This window comes from Copadichromis virginalis, linkage group LG9, assembly GCF_057382275.1.
Source record: "Copadichromis virginalis isolate Kocher_CV1m ecotype Utaka linkage group LG9, C_Virginalis_male_GT1.1, whole genome shotgun sequence".
Taxonomy (NCBI): domain Eukaryota; kingdom Metazoa; phylum Chordata; class Actinopteri; order Cichliformes; family Cichlidae; genus Copadichromis; species Copadichromis virginalis.
Genome location: NC_140626.1, coordinates 29,161,596 through 29,176,825, shown reverse-complemented (window position 1 = coordinate 29,176,825; position 15,230 = coordinate 29,161,596). Strand labels below are relative to the sequence as shown.

At 43.5% G+C, this 15,230-nt stretch overlaps 1 protein-coding gene across 1 annotated transcript in view; it reads left to right on the top strand.

Annotated features, from left to right (window-relative positions):
• Nucleotides 1-1,374: 1,374 nt before the first annotated feature.
• zfhx4 (zinc finger homeobox 4) overlaps nt 1,375-15,230 on the top strand; it is an 80,795-nt gene continuing 66,939 nt past the window's right edge. Inside the window, exon 1 of the mRNA XM_085468644.1 lies at nt 1,375-1,758. The gene's annotated coding sequence lies outside the window, so the exon portion shown is untranslated. The remainder of the gene's footprint in view (nt 1,759-15,230) is intronic.

Here is a 15,230-nt window from a genome sequence, read left to right as displayed (position 1 = left end):
TTGGTATGGGTGCAGTCCAGTCAATGTGGCTGCAAAGTAGACCAAGTACTTCACTTGCCAGCAGCAGCCTTATCATCACATCCCAAGTCCCGGCTCATGCAGTTCAATTCACCCCCAGCTTCGATTTTTTTCCACGAAGGCGAACAAGATCTCTTGATTTTCTCCCCGATTGAGACTGTGTAAAGTCTTCCTCTTGCCCAAAAGCCTCTATTAAGAAACCGATGGGGGAAACACGGCAAACTGTTTGCACTGAGATGATATAGGGCTAAAAAGAATGCTGCACTTTGTAAGGACACTAAATGTAAAAGGCAGTGAATTGAGCTTTGAATAGACACGGTGATTTTTGCGTGACCCTGTATTGGATTTTGCAGTTTGATTCTACTGAACCCACACGGGGCCTCAGTAGTCCAGAAAGGGCAGAGATGACTTTCCAACATGTGGTGGATTACTGTGATCCTTTGTGGCTCGATGTGTACCATTATATGCGACAGATCGCATGCACAGTCATCACTTTCAGTAAACAACGAGAATATTTTTTACACACACACATAACTACGTAATATAAATCACTCACATGTAATTTATGTTGTGTGTGTGTTTTGTTTTTACATATAAAGGTAGGCCTGACACACAGGTCCATTTTGATGCGCAGCAAAAAGCCGGTTCTGTGGTTTTGAATCTCCTTTCAGGTATTTTTCCCCTCTCTTTATGTTTTTACGTTCGTTATTGATCAAAAGTGTTATTCGCAAAGCGCAGTTACCGTTTTAAAAATCACATAAAGATTTTTTTTTTATATTCTACAATTTCTCGGAATCAAAAAAAGACATTCTGAGCTTTACACGATTAAAAAAATCATAATTTACCTGTAGTATCATAATCAATAAAAAAAACAAGCTGGTGTAAAGTACACACAAAAAATATGAATCCTATCTTTGTTAAATCACATCTTAAAAGACATTCTTGTTGGAGCATTTTGCGCTGCACCTCAGAAATATTCATCTGCACAACTTGCTTTATTTATGTTTTTTATGGGAAAAGATGACTTCTAAGTGCTTGTAACTAATTCGAAGTCCAGCCTTTTTTTCATTTTGCTGTGGAGGAAGCGGTTGTCCATTGTTCTACATGTGATTTGGCCCTCGGAGAGAAACCATACAAAAGGATTCTCTGCGCGCATAGACCTCTGCGGCCGCCAGGGCTCCGTGTGCGCGTCATTTGCAATGTGGAGACTGTTGATCAACTCACTAATTACACTTCTCTCCTCTCTCCCTCCCTCTCCGTCTCTCCTTTGCTCCCTCCCTCCCTATCGCTCTCTCTCTCTCATTCGTCCTCTCTCTCTCTGTCTCTCTACCCATTCCCAGAGTGCATATCGGGAAATAGACACACAAAGACATGCGCACTCAACTTAATCAGCCATTTTTTTAAACAGGGCTAAAACGATAATAATTAGCAGAATAAAGACATATCGGATTTTCATTTCCTTTCCTCCGTTTCCCGACCCCCGTCCACAAGAGAAACTGCGAGGCAGCCCGTCGACACGTCTTTTCACCGCCACCGGAACCAAAATAAGGGATAGCTCTCTAAATGCTTGACATTTGTGATTTTACCCCCTTTTCCCAATATAAAGTTGGAGGATTATTGTAATTTTCCCCGTTTTTCCATGTTTTTACTGTCTAATTACGCAAGACGCTGGATGTGACTGTTTTATAAAGCCAAGAGCAAAGAGAGAAGCGGAGGTGACGGTTTTGGAGGGGGAAGAAAGTAAGTTTTTCATTTCCACCTCTCCCTTTAACTTTTATTGAGTAGTTTGGGGTGTGTGTGTGTTAAATTTAGTGGTCGGGTATCGATTATCTATCTCGCCGGTGGATCCTGGACATCGGGGTCGTTTGGATAACAGGTGCTGGGTGTTTTTTAGTCCAGAATAAAGGCGGATATCGTGATGTTAGTGCAACTCCGGCTTCTTTGGCTACTATAAAACAAGCGACTGACAGGCTTGGAGGCGTTCTTACGCATGTGTCCGTGGCAGTACAGTACGATACCACGTCCGGACCTGCCTTTTGCAAAGTTTATACTAATGTGCAGATTGTGTGGCGGACACATGCGATGGTTGTTCCACCTTTGATACAACGGGACGGGACGAGCGCCTCCTCTGCTTTTGTGGCTTTGCAGTGCGGATATCGTGTTGCCTTTCCAGGAGTCCGATCCCACGGACATGTCCGCTTTGAGTCTAGTCGAGGTGTCCGGCTTGCTGTTTCCCTCCCCACTCAGTGACTCCTCATTTCAGGCTTCAACGATAAGATATTTCATCTGAAGTCATATTTTGGGTGCACTGCAGCGTTTAAGCCAGTTTTTCCGTACACGTCGGGAATCATGCACCTTCCAGGCATTCTCGGCCGAAGTGACACGATCAGTCTCTCGACACGATCCCATCTCGCCGGAATAAGTGCATATCTTTCAAATTTCCGAAGTAAGGCTTCTTTTAAAAAAACGAGATGATCGGTACAGAAGTAACGCGAATTTGCTGCCGATAGTCCATACACCTTTACCTGCTGCGCTTAAAAAAGTAGTCTCACTTCACCGAGGCGTGCACAGCTGCGTCGCCCAAGAGAGCGACCGATCGCTGGGCTACCGATAGCACAGAGAGCCCCTTTTAGAGCCAGCCAACTCCGGGATCCCCTGATTTTCCTCAGCATCGGCATGTTAAGCATCAGCAAAATTACCACTCTATTTTACATTTATTGATATTAACATTTGTTTTATTTAATTTTATTTAAATTCCGCCCTTTAAAGTCTGTAAATTCCATTTCTACTGTCGGTCTCCTATACGCGTCAGTGGGCTTAGGCATTAATTTCCTCACATAAATTGTCATGTTATTTCCAAGAGATGCTGGCTGCAAGATTGTCTTTAAGTCGTATATTTGTGTTAGTTTAGATGAACTAGATTACAAAAGTGGGGATTATTAGGTGTGTTTTTACGTCTTTTTTTGGTGCTTTTTAAGTCGGTAGGTAGACTTGGCTGGGTTTGGGACGAAATGCTGGGGGTGAAGGGATGGGGGTGGGGGCAGAAGGGGGGGGGGGGGCATCGATCGCACGGGAGGAAAAAAAAAACATAAGGCTAAGGGGCCACTCTTTCTCCAGCCCGGGTACGTAACGGTGTAGTGAGTGTGTGTTGTGTGTGTGTGTGTGTGTGTGAAGATTGTATATGCTCTAAGAGAACGATGCGCCGATATAGGATAGGCGACCGTTTTATGCGATTGTCTCTATTCATACACGGCTTTCATTGCTCTTTTGGAGGGGATCGATGTTTAGAAGTCAGTGCGTATTTCTTCCGCAAATAGAGGCTTTTAATTCACTCTTTATAAACCCACTATACTTTAATATTTGTTTGGATTAATAAATGGGTACATGTTTGAAGAACGTACGCCTACGTTTTAATCCAAATAGGCCCATTAGATTTTCTGTAGAATCTCAGAGAGGAAAAAATATAACCGCCTTTGCTGCTTTAATAATATCCTTCTATTATTAATAATATTATTGTTATTATTGTTGTTATTATTATTATGTAAAATACAATTTTCAAGAATAGATCTAAGATCGTTTTTTCCGGTTCAACTATGAACACTTATGGGGGTTTTTCTTCTTCTTCTTCTTCTTCTTCTTTTTTTAGAAAGGGAATATCTCCTGTCTTGTCAGACAATTTAATTGCATCTGCATAAAATCATATATTTTAAAACAAAAACATTCAGTCTCGGACCAGTAATAAAAAAAAAAAAAATCATTAAAAAGTGAAATTATGAGACATGATGATCCTGTCTAATTGCAGTGAATTTCGTCAGTTAATGACGGTATTGTCTCACTCTAAAATAACAAAATCTCACTGTTATTTTTCCAGCCTTGCAAATGAGGGATTTTTTCTTCTTTTTCTTTTTTTAGGCGTGTGTTTGCAGAAACCCAGGCCTCCTTGTTTTTTTGTTTTTCTGAGCCTGGTGTCTTAGCACTATCAAAGACTGGCTGTGTATAACGCTTCGTGTTAGTTAAGCTGCTTGCAACGTTCATTTTACCCTTAGCAGGAAAAAGGACGGATAAAAGAAAAAACACACACACACATATAAAGTGTGAAAGATGGGCAGACAGCCCTGGGAGGACAATAGCTGTTGGCTTGAAAATGCAGCTTGATTATTAAAAGCTAATGCATTTTTAGTATTGCAGCGTTCATTAAGAGTGAGGATGGATGGGTGGGGGTATGGGGTGGTGGTGGGGCGGATGGGTGAGAGGCTACTGGGAGGAGGAGAGGATGGGAGACAGAGAGAGAGAGGGAGACAGGGGCTGAGTCTGTCCTATAACTCCTGGGTCTAAGACACATGCAGCTAGAAGATTGGCTCGGGCCTCTCCTAGGGGTCGACAATGTGTCATTTCCACCCGGCTAGATTGCCCTCTGCCTATCTGATATTAATGTGCAAATCAATATTTCAAGGATTAAATTTCCCTTCTTCATTTTTTATGGTTTCTACCTCAATAAGTCTCCCGTCTAATAGAGGAGGCTGGATGATTTAGAAGCCTTTGCTGCAGAAAGAGAGAAAGAAATAAAGAGGAGCTTTGCAACAAGGCTATCGCTGCATTTTAATGTTCTTCTTCGTGGATCCCCCATAGGCCCTTAGTAAGGAGGGCTATATCGCTGCTTTACAGTGTAAAGACAGCCAATTTGGCTAAAAAGGCAGAAAGGGAAAATATGGGTCCGGTTGAATACTTAAGACGCTGTGGTAATCCGAGTAGCAGGTATTAGTGAAGGGGAGCTTCCAACCCCCCCACCCCACCTCCTCAAAAGAGACACACACAGAGCTACATCCAAACCTGCATTACCAGCCGTCATGGTTGAGCGAGCAGTATAGCTTACTGCACTCCGGACTGCTTTAACAATATATTTTTCTTCTTTTTCTCCTCCATTTTTCACCCTTTTCTTTCTTTTTCTTTTTTTTTTTTTGCATAGAAGGCCATTGACATCCACTGGGGGAGATTTACTCTCCTGTGTAATAACATCTGGCGTATGTGTGCGATAGAAATGAATCACTCCGACACAATGACCTGCGTATGATTATTGGGGAAGGGAGGAGCGTATTACCATAGCCATAATGCTGCATCTCATTGAGAGTCAACTAAATGAGCTTGGACCCTCTGACTCCCAATAGACATTCATTAAGGGACAGTGCACACAGAGGCGTCCGTCTGCCAATAGGTGTGTGTCTGTGCATGGGTGTTTATTTAATCCTCCTTCCTGTACCATCTGGTGCACGTGTGCATGCGTGTGTGTGTGTGTGTCCGGCAGCAGCAGCACAGTATGAATTTCCCTCCACTCCGTCCACCCTGGGCCCCTAAACAGCCCCCCCAAACCCACCCATTCAGCTTTTGCAACAGCATAGTAGACTGTTTTAACATACCCTTGATAGGTAGAGTGTCAGCAATTGAAAACAAGAAAAGAAAGGGAGAAAGACACAGAGGAAGAGGCACAAAAGAACTCTAATTGTAGCACGATCGCTTGGCTTCCTCCCTGATTCACGGCCATTATGATGTGAAAAGCACAACCGCCTGTCCTCCATTATCAAAACGGCAGGCCTACACACACACACACTCACATCCATGCACGCATACTCACTGGAGGGAATCGTGCAGATTTTGTTGTCTCTCATCTATGACTCAAATAACGGTGTCATTCCAGTTACCTGCTTTCGGTGGATTCGGTGCTTAACATGGCCAGCATTTTCTTCACATGAAGGGTAAATGGTTGATTCGCCAAAGTAACAGAAATGCTCTCTGCATTTATTTAAGGTAAATATTTAGGATCCCATGCTTAAATTTGACTCTCGTGGACCAAGTTGTCTCTTTTTAGACCCTCTTCACTGCACTCCCTTTGATTTTTCATAGATTGTCTTTTATGCAACTTCTGTTATGCAACAGTTTAAAAGCCTGCCGTGTTTGATGCAAAGGGCTATTTACCAATTGCACATATGTGTGTGTGAGGGATGATGGTCTGCAAGTAGTAGCCAAGGTCTCCTGGCCCAGGGAGGCCTGTATAAGGGGTGGTGGTGAGGGGGGGCAAGAAGCTAAGAAGTTCACTGCAGCTCAGCATTATGTCTCAAAGACCGGGGCTTCCTGTGTCAGCCCTGGGGCACCACCACTAACACACAATTTCTCTCTATCACACACACTGCGCGCGACGCAGAGGAGGGTTAAAGACTTGGAACGAGATCAAGCCTCTCCGTAGCTCCCGGGGAGGGTGCTTGTGAATATGCGAGTTTTAGTGTAATTAGCACTTAATTATATTAACATATGCAAATTGTCAGGCGGAGAGCTTGTACTGCCGGTGGGTATCGGCTGAGATACAAGTGAGTCTATTGTACCACCACGGCAAAAGGAAAAAAAAGAGAGCGAATAATGGGTGTGTGTAAGGCAACCAGCCAGCAGCCAGGAGCGGGCCAGCCCCCCGTGCTACCACGTAACCAGCTAGCTCATTTAGGTCTCCGGCTGGCCGCTTTGCCAAATTTCATTAGTCGCCATGACGACCTTGCTAATTGTGCTGACTAATGTCACTTGTCCCTGACCTGTCTTCAGTTGGGATGGTTGTGGATCCTTCTCCACCTCCCTCGACCCGCACCCCCACACAAAAAACCCCCCGAAAAACACGAGAGGGGTTAGAAAAGAGAAAGACAGCGAGAAAGCGAGAGGTCCGACTTTCCAGATTAAGGCAGCATACAATGACTCCTATTTACACACGTTCCGCTTCTGCGAGCATTTGCATATTCAAAAAAAATACTCTGCCATCTTTCCTTGTCTGCTCAGTGTGCGTGTTTGCATGGCAAGGTTGCGCACATGTGGAAGCAATGTGTCAGGGGGAACAACAACAGTTCATTTGTGTGTCATTCTGTGTGTCACATGTTTTAACACACACACGCACTGTGAAGTGGGCCTCGTATGGCCCTGTGTAGCAACATAGCCAAATTTGTTTTTGATTATTATACATGACTGAGATTCGGGAAAAGAAAAGCTTGAGCCAAAATATCCTGAGTGAGGAGTTGTGTCTCTCAAACTTTCGACCCTTCTTTTCATTTCTTCCAAATATCTAATTACAACACTTGTATAGACCCCCCACCCCCCCTCCCACATACACACACACACCCACCCCACCAAGGCAGCGGGACTTTATTTTATTTTAGGGGAGTAGGATGGACAAGCATTTAATGCTCTGTACTTCCCGATAGCCAAAGGTGGATAGCGATTGGGCCTAGTTGGTGCTACTAGTACTTGCATGCTAATCCTGTTTTTTGACAGGAACGTAAACTGATATAATTGCTTTTCAGAGGCAGGAACGGCGGTTTATACAAGTGTGAAAGCACGGGAAAGGGGATTAGCATTATTTTGCATAATGCTGGGCAGGCGCTGAATGGGGCATTGAACGCTTGACTGGATGACAGAGATGAAAGAGAGATGAAATGCTCTATCCCTCTCTCTCCCTCCCTCACTTACCCTCTCTCCCTCCCAGTCTAAGGCCACTACCGGTAGAGGACTGTGTTTGCTGGAGAGGACCCCCGGAAACACCAGGGCCAGTGTTTTAGGGTGTTTGTTCAGATGCCAGCAGATGGAAGTGGTCATGTGAAGCAATATGTATGATAGCAGAGGAACTGTGGAGACGGGTAAACTCCCAAAGCCTCCATGTATATACTAAACTGCATCCCTAAAGCACTGGAGTGTACAATTATGTAGTGGATGGATGTGGCTCAGGTAGCATTTACATGGACGGAAGGGAGCGGCTTTTGTGGATCAAATGAAACTACACCGCTCTTACATTTTCCTTTATTGAGATGTTTGCTAAGGATTTGATCGGATATCATCTGGGCAGAGGAAACTGTGAAATCTCGAGGCAGGTGTGTTTCATGTGAACTCCTGTCTGTGGGAGTTCTGGTGGTAGGAAGGAGCATAAGGGTGGGGACGCGGCTCAAAAGTGCCACAGTGGCCCCCGTATGAGCAAATTCAACTTCTTTAAAAGTCATTTATGATCAACCGTCATCATTGCTATTGCATCTGGCGTATGGAAATGATCCAGGAGCTGAGGGAGGGGCTTGAGGTTGGGTGGTGGAAAACATGAACGGCACAAAAGCCGGTGTGGCCTGTTTTTGTTGTCTCTCATTGGACAGGATCCTCTTTCTTTGACCTTTTGCACGCCTTCCCTCGCCTTTCATATGGTAATTCTGGCCAGACCCAAGGAGGAAACGTTGCCGGAGCTGAGTGGAGGAGGACAAAGACTCCCTCTCTTTTTCTCTGCCTCCTTTCCACGCTATATCTCCTCTTTTCTTGCCTCTTCCCCTCTCAAGCAACTTGACAGACTTTTGCATGAAAGGAAGTGAGTGGATAGTGGTTGAGAAAGGTGGGGATGGCATTCTCGCTGTGACCCGCGCCACCTGTGAGGATCAAGTGTGCTGCAGTTATCCTTGGTTATGTGTGTGTGGAGTTTTATTTTTGAGTGGTCCTTGTAATGTGTCTTGCGGATCTGTAATCGTTTGAGCCACGCCGCTGGTGTAGTGTCACAGCACAGGCCGAGTCAGGCGAAGAGTGATTTGTTGTGTTTCTAGTGTAGCTAGCCGAGTTATCACGGTGTCTGTATTTCTACCTTTCTTTCTCAGCTCTGCCGACTTTATCGTCTAACAACCAGTAAAAGTGCTGTCTCTGGCGGGGTAAAAGGATACTAATATAGTTACTACAACCCTCCCCTAACATAATACTCCACTGCACCACTGTTGAGCATGACGTGGTTTCAAGGCTCCTTTGGCTCTGTTATGGGAAGGGGGCATGTTATCTGTAGGAAATGTAATTTTTGTCCTCATTGAAATCGTTCATTATTGAGCGCAGTTATCTAAATGTTTTTGTTGCTGTTGGTCCAGCGCCAGTGAGGATTGCGTTACCCTCTCTCTCACTCTCTCTCTCCCTCTCTCCCTCTCACGTCCCTATGTCTGTCTCTCCCCCCTCTCATCTCGCCAAGCCTTCATCAGTCTCTTAAGGGAAAATAGAAAGAGGGGGATTTTTCTCTTCCCTCTGTGCTCCGTCCCGTTCTCAGGCTCTCCTGCCTATTTTGCATCAGCCATCTCATACAGGATATTAACCATGGAAAAACATGGGTCTGGGTATTTCATTTAGAATAATATGTTTACTCTTTTCATTTCAAAGTGGAAGCAGGGAGAGCTCGTAGGGTGTGGAAAGAACAATCGGGGCCATATGTTTAAGAACTCTCTGTGTTTGATCTGAGGTCCTGCGGGCCCTGGGGGTGGCTGAGATTCTCAGGTCTCGGTCAAATGAAATGCACTGATGAAAAAGACAAGGCTTCTCTTGTGCTCCTCCTGTGTCCTATATTGTATCTCGCCGATTGCTTTCTCTGTGTATCTCCGTTGGCATCTCGGCCTCACGTTTCCGGTTGTTTTCCGTCTCATCTGTCATTCGCACCTCTTGACGTCCTGTTGCTTATTGCGGCACATCTCTGATAGTACTTACGTTATTTCTGCACATTGGTGGAGATTTGAAGCTGCAGTTACCTTTCAGGGCTGTGACATTGTTTGTCCTCTGCACTCCTTGATGCAGTCACTGTGAAGGACACTTGCTCAGCCCTTCAGGTCCACGCGAGTACCTTACAGTCCTCATCTTACATATTCAACGGAGCATTCAGCAGCCTTTTATTTTAGAAAGGTCTGTCCCTCTTCCACTCTGCAAAATAAAATAATGTAGAGCACAAAAGGTTATATGCCACATTTTATCGATTGCTCTCAAAAGTATTTTCAGAGCTTTAAAAGCTGGCAAGATAAAAGAAAAAATTAAAAAAAGAAACCGCAAACACTGCTTCCAAATAGAAGTAAAATAAGAAGCTCCGAGTTAAGAGGGGGGGAAAAAGTTGACGAATGACTAAGTTTCTCCAGGTTTGAGAAAAGACACACCACAATAGCACGAGACGTCTCATGACAAATGATACATTCTCTTCCTTGTCGGCAAAAGACAAAGGCAAGGATTGAAAAGGCAGGCAGCGCAGTCACAAGATATGTGCACATTAATAGAGCTTACGGAGAGATAGATAAATAAGAACACACACACGTACTGTATTCAGTGAAATGATCAAATACACTTACATGAGTAAATATATATATATATGTAAATATAAATGCATTGCAACACCTTTACTTTCTTCACAGCATTACATACACAGCTGGTATGTGTGTCAACAGCCGCCTGTGCCTGTGGATTCATGTGCATCGCAGGTGTGTCGTTTGGTGTTCCTGAAGGCAACATGATGCGGATATCAAGGGCATTGGCAAGGCTCGTCGGGGAATAAGTGGCTGATTAATTATGCATGACTTGTGCTCTTAAACAAACAGTGTAATAAGAGATTAAAACGACTTCACCAAAAGAGTTTGACTCGACTTGCACAGAGACGGTAACTATTACTATTAAAATCTTGTGCGCACAACTTTAAAAACGCACTAAAATGCAGTTAAAAGTTAGTGTGACCGCATAGAAGTAAAAAACATAATTTACTCGTGGTGTTTTATCAAATCAAGAGAAATATAAATAATATTTTTTTCTTCTCTCTGTGCTGAAATATTTAATGCACCTGCATTAAATATGAATAGCTGTGTCTGGTTATCTGCAGGATTATATTAAAAGTCGCTTTAAAAAATCAGAATGGAGATCTTTCCTTTTTCTAGTGTAGGTCTCAGTCTGATCTAATACAAGCAAGCAAGCGTGTGTCTGTAACTCCCTGATGAGACTTCAGCCAACACTATCCCTCTCAAACCTTGCTGCTCCTTCTTCTTCTTCTTCTACCCTTTTTTCTGGCCTGGCACCAGCTGTGGAATAATCCTTAATTATTTGCTTTTAGAAAGAAAAAAAAAGGTAAACCCCCCCTTTCCTGTGACAGAAAAGAAGAAGAGCAGAGCAGGCACTGGAATGTTCTTGTATATGAAATTGTAGGTAACAGGGCTAGTTTTGTCAGCGGTTTCACTGATGTATCAGCTCCCTGCACCTAGACTAAATAGAGGGGGGAGCTTTGCCTCGTTTCATCCCAGCTTAGATGAGCAGATATAGCTAGGCTTTTGGAGGAACCCTTAAAAAAGCAAAGTATGCTGAAGAATGGACCTCTTCCTTAACACAATACCTAAACATGCGTCATGATGTGGTGATGGATGGTTCGGCGGTCTGTTGAGGTTCTTGGAGACGCTCGCCCCTTTTTTTTTTCCTCTTTTTTTTTGTGAATTGAAGGGCAGAAATGTTCTTGAAGGCTTTAGTTCCGGGTGATTTTTTTGCACTTAGTAGGATGTGTTACAAATGATTTTTAAAAAAAGTTACATGTGTTTAGATGTGGTTTTGCTCCGCAGTAAGCACAATCTCTGTGTGTTTAAGAGACTGAAAAAGGAGAGGATGCTGACTGTGGTCTTCAGCTGTCTTGTCACTCCATGGTCTCCCCGGTTGTGACATAAAGGGCGATTTACAAGCACACACACACAGATACACACACATATATAAGCATGAATAGACACATGCTATCACATGTGAGGCTTAAATAGGATTTTGTGTAAGTTATATCTAACAGCAGTTATTTCCTAGAGCGAACAGTAAGGTAATGGGTCCATTTTATCTCGGTTCCCTCTCAGCGGGCTGGCCCTAGATTTGTGTGACATGGTGTTTATTTGATAAAGGAATATTGCTGCGTTAATCTAAAACCATGCTAATTACATCTGACAGTTGTTTGTTTGTAGTAAAATCCAATTAAAATGTACACTTTTCAACTCCATTGCTCATTTTTTTTCTTCCTCTCCTCCCCCATTCTCTTTCTTCCCTCCTACAGTAACCAGAAAAAAGAGCCTATGATGGCATAAATAACAACTGTGCTTTCCTTGTGGTTTTTGTGAGAAGAGGGCAAACTCACAACAGCTGTCAGAAAAAGGGGGTTTGTTTAAAAAGCAAATGGCTTTGGTCTAAAGTTCATTTGAAGACCTCTCTAATTAAATAGAGAGCCGAACGCTTAAGTTAATTAGTAATTCACTGGGTCCAGAAATTAGACCTGTCATGAGCATTTAAGTTCTTGGAAAGCCAAAAGGTATGTGTGTATTGTGTTTTTATGTTTTGTTGCCCCCCTCCAAATCCCCTCTGCCTGCTCCCGTATCTGTACACGAGCGTGCCTAAATGTGCGTTCATTTGGGCTTTTCCGAATGCAAAGCATTTCTCCTGTTGGAACACTCAACACATTAATGGGCTTTTTGTGGTGTGTCAGAGAAGTGCTCAAGAGATGTTTAAGTGAGGGGCACATAGCTTGTGGCGTCAGTCGGGATACCTGCCCTATGATTATGTTTATGAAGATAATAACAGGGCTAGGGTCCCGCCGAGTACTGTCTTTAGAAAACAGTAGGGGGTTGAACTTTAAACTTTACTGTTACCCCTGGAAAAAGAACAGGAGAAGATGTGGTCTCCGCGCCTGGGAAACCTCCGTACAGTTCAGAAGGTGTCTTTACTCTTAACAGCAAAAACAGATCTCTTCTCTTCTCTTCTCTTCTCTTCTCTTCTCTTCTCTTCTCTTCTCTTCTCTTCTCTTCTCTTCTCTTCTCTTCTCTTCTCTTCTCTTCTCTTCTTCTCTTCTCTTCTCTTCTCTTCTCTTCTCTTCTCTTCTCTTCTCTTCTCTTCTCTTCTCTTGTAATTGGACAGATAACCACAGGACGAGCAAACATAAATCAGCTGACTTTGACACACTGGAGAAACAAGCTGCCCCTACCTGTTGTGTCGTAATAGAGTGATAACTAAAGACAGCAGCTAACATATATTTATGTACTATCCTGTAACTAACTGTGCTGCCTGCATGCTTTTGGTCACTTGATCCTGATAGACATCTTTTACCAAATAGGGCCACATTTGTGACATTTTTGCTCTCCTAACAAGGAATACATTTTTGGCAACAAGTAGCCAGAGTTGGTGCATTAGCTTGTAAAGTTTAATAATAGCTTTCAGCAGGATCTAGTGCGTTTCACGACAAAATTCAGTGTAAGAAAAGTGCCTTTTCCCCCTCATTTTAAACTGCTGTGCCAAAGATTCACATAATTTAAATAACAAGTCGTAAAGTTATGTTATTTTGAGACTTAAAAATATTACGCATACAAGTCGGTAAATGTGTTTTGCACTTATCATAGCATAAAATGAGCAGAGAATCAGAGGCTCATGGTAGTTAATACAGTATAACCAGTTGTTTATATTTGCCAGGTGGATATGAAATGCCTGCGTCAGAGACTGCTCTCTGTGTCTGTCTGTGAGTGTGTGCTATCCTTGACTGACGTGGACAGTGTTTGCTTAACCTCTTCTGCGCTGCGCTGCCACGGCCTTGTCAATTTAAGTGTGTGTGTGTGTGTGTGTGTGTGTGTGTGTTTCTGGGAGTGAGAGGGAGTCCAGCAATGGCAGCTTTCATTTTTCATGTTCCCAGCAGTATTTTTTCTAAACAAACCTGCTGAGAAGCAGAGTGAGAGATAGAGGGGTTTGAATCAACACAAATGAGTGATATTTGCAATTTGTTTTTTTCCCTGGACTGGTATATAATTGTGTGTCCACACACACCCCGAGAGAAAACATGCATTTAAGAGATTTTTTTCAGGATTTGTATTTAGTGGGATTATTAATTTCACTTGGCAAATAATCCCACCCTGCCACCCCTTTCACTTTACAGTGTCACTGCAGAGAGGTGTGCGCATGGTCTCATGCTTTTGCCTCATCTGAAAGATAAGGCTGTGATTTATGTAACAGCTAAGCCCTTTCATATTGTGTATGTTGTACCTTACAAGAGCATGATGAGCAGGCTAGATTAATATTTATTTAGCACAGGCAAATCAAGGATTAAGCAGTCATCATTTTAGCTCTAATCCATGTCTCTGGTGAGATGCAGAGACAAAGAGAGGCAGATTACCAAACTCATAACGGCGCAAAACAACAATTAGTTGGCGACTTGCTTTCCTCGGTTGTGTAGGAAAAGCAGTTGACAATAGATTTGCAAACATGCGCAGAAGCAATAATGCACACACGCAAGCGTGCGCGCATACAAAAGTTGCGTTTTGCTCCGTCATCGCTTGGTTTCTTAATCTATTGTTGTATGCCTCTTCCTGGCTTTTAACTTCTCATTTTCACCCTCCCTCTCTCTTCAAAAGAATCCCTCATTGAAATTAGCAGTGGTTTGTCTGATTCACTCATCTGACGTAAATGTGTCTCATGATCTTTCCACTGTCCGAACACAGATGCAGACACACTCACACAGCTCTCAGATACACACAGACTGACACACATGCATGAGCAATGAATACTTCTTTCTTAGCTCCAACCACGTGGGACAGTGACAGTTTGCGTAAACTGTGCAAGTGTGTGCGTGCTCGCGCGTGCGTGCGTGCGTGTGTGTGTTACAAATTACTTGGAAGTCTGTAAATAAAATGACATTCTTTGCTAATTGAGTTAAACTGATTTTCTGGAGATGTGGCAAAAAGATGAAAGCTCCCTGTGTATTTTATGTGCTTCCATGCTACAAATCTGCTTGCGTGCCGGTGCGAGTGTGTTGGAAATCAGAATCAGAATACTTTAATGATCCCTGGGGGAAATTCTTTTTTGTTACAGTGCTCCATTTTAAACCAACATGGAGATCTGTGTGACCCTCCAAGGAAACGCCTCCCTAGATCATCACTAAACCGCTGCCACACCAGCCGTCCTGGCTAATGCTCACCACAGTATCAGACTCTATCACATCTTACAGACGTGCTCAGTGTCAACTGCTGTCATCTGTGAAGAGAACGTGGTGCCAGTGGTAGACCTCCCAAGTTTAGAGGCCATTTTGGCAATGCTCCTCCTGTTAACTAGTTTGTTAACTAGTTTGTTCTGAGGGCTCTTAGGTGCTTAGCGATGGGGATACTGCACAAGGTTTGGCTACTTCTGTCCTCAAGCCTAAATATGCAAAAGTTAGCCCCACAAAACAGCTAATCAAGAGCAGGAGCTGGACTTTAAGAAAGCAAAAGGAAAAACACTGTCTGTCTGTCTGTGTGTGTGTATATGTTTGTGTGTGCGTGTTATCTGTAGGGGGCACCCCTAACATAAGGAGCAACAACAAGTAACAGCGAAGGGGCCAAAAAAGAGCATTGGAGAGCTGCTGCAGTGGGGTTTGGTAGGGTGGGGGTGTGGGGGTGGAG